The following is a 1454-nucleotide window of genomic DNA, read 5'->3' on the forward strand; positions in this document are numbered from 1 at the left end:
CAATCGCATTTTTAATAGACAATTTCAAAGATGAGTACCACCACTGATGACTAATCTCTGTTAAAATTTTATTATAATTACTTTAAACATAAATATTGCCAACAAACTATATTTTAAAAATATAAATGAATGTAATTTTAAGTAAATTAAATGAGTAATTTCAGTAAATAAACTCACTGTGTTTAAGAAAATAAACCTGATCAAAAATAAAGATAGTAATAACCTTTGAATTGTGTGTTACAGTAAAGCATAATTCAAATTAAACAACATTTTGTAGCCTTGAGTAACTAAGAATTAAAGACAAAAGAGACAGACTGGAAAATGTGGCTTGATTTCTTTCCTATATCTAAAGGAAAAGGAAGTGAGATGAGAAAAAAAGATATATCTAATGAAGAATATAGGTATATTATCTTCTCTGGAGCAAAAGCTTTTGTGAATAAAATTTGAAAGAGATTAAGATGAGTATCATAGAGATAAAGGGGGGAAAAAGAGGAAACTGTACTGAAAGCTACTAATGAATACACTGGTATTATATGAGACTTCTTTGTTCTTTTCCAGTATGTTATGGAACAGGATACTCATTTGTTTGGAAATGAAACAGTTTTGTGTACCACATTCATGAAGGCTTTCTTCACCTGCTGGTTCCGCAAAGTGTAGATGAAAGGATTCCAAAGTGGAGCCACAGAAGTATTGAGCACTGCATTTCCCTTGGAAAAAGATGTTCTTTGTTTGACTGATGGTTTAACATACATGGAGATGCAGCTACCATAAGAAAGGGATATCACAATCATGTGAGAAGAGCATGTTGAAAAAGCTTTTTTCCTCTGATTAGCCGAAGGGATTTTTAGAATTGTTAAGGCAATATAGGTATATGATATTATCACCATCACCAATGTTACTATGAGTGTCACCAAAGCAGAGATGTATCCCATTGTCTCTAAGAGCTGTGTGTCTGAGCAGGAGATCTGCAGCAGGGGGGTTGTATCACAGTAGAAATGGTCAACAATGTTGGAGGCACAGAAGTCAAGATTTATGCCTAAGAGGAGAGGTGGAAAGATGACAAAAAACCAGCAAACCAACAACAGAAGACAAGATGAATGCAGATCTTACTGTTCATGATGGTTGTGTAATGCAGGGGCTTGCAGATGGCAACATAGCGGTCATAGGACATAGCAGCCAGCAAATAAAATTCAGATGCACCAAGAAGGAAGGCAAAAAACACTTGAGTTGCACAACAGTTAAAGGAAATGGTTTTGTCTCCAGTTGCCATACTAACCAACAATTTAGGGATGCATGTAGTAGTATAGGGAATTTCTAGGAAGGAAAAATTCAGAAGGAAAAAATACATGGGGGTCTTGAGGTGAGTATCCACCAGGGTGAGTGTGATGATGGTCAGATTGCCAGTGACACTCAGCAAGTAGGTGAGAAGCAGAAAGACAAATAACACAACTTTC

The 1454-nt window shown here is 35.6% G+C and overlaps 1 pseudogene; it reads right to left on the reverse strand.

The window, feature by feature from the left end:
* Window positions 1-578: 578 nt before the first annotated feature.
* LOC111140594 lies at window positions 579-1171 on the reverse strand (annotated as a pseudogene).
* Between the last annotated feature and the right edge of the window lie 283 nt (window positions 1172-1454).

This window comes from Enhydra lutris, unplaced genomic scaffold, assembly GCF_002288905.1.
Source record: "Enhydra lutris kenyoni isolate GAN:26980312 unplaced genomic scaffold, ASM228890v2 scaffoldscaffold4971, whole genome shotgun sequence".
Lineage (NCBI taxonomy): Eukaryota > Metazoa > Chordata > Mammalia > Carnivora > Mustelidae > Enhydra > Enhydra lutris.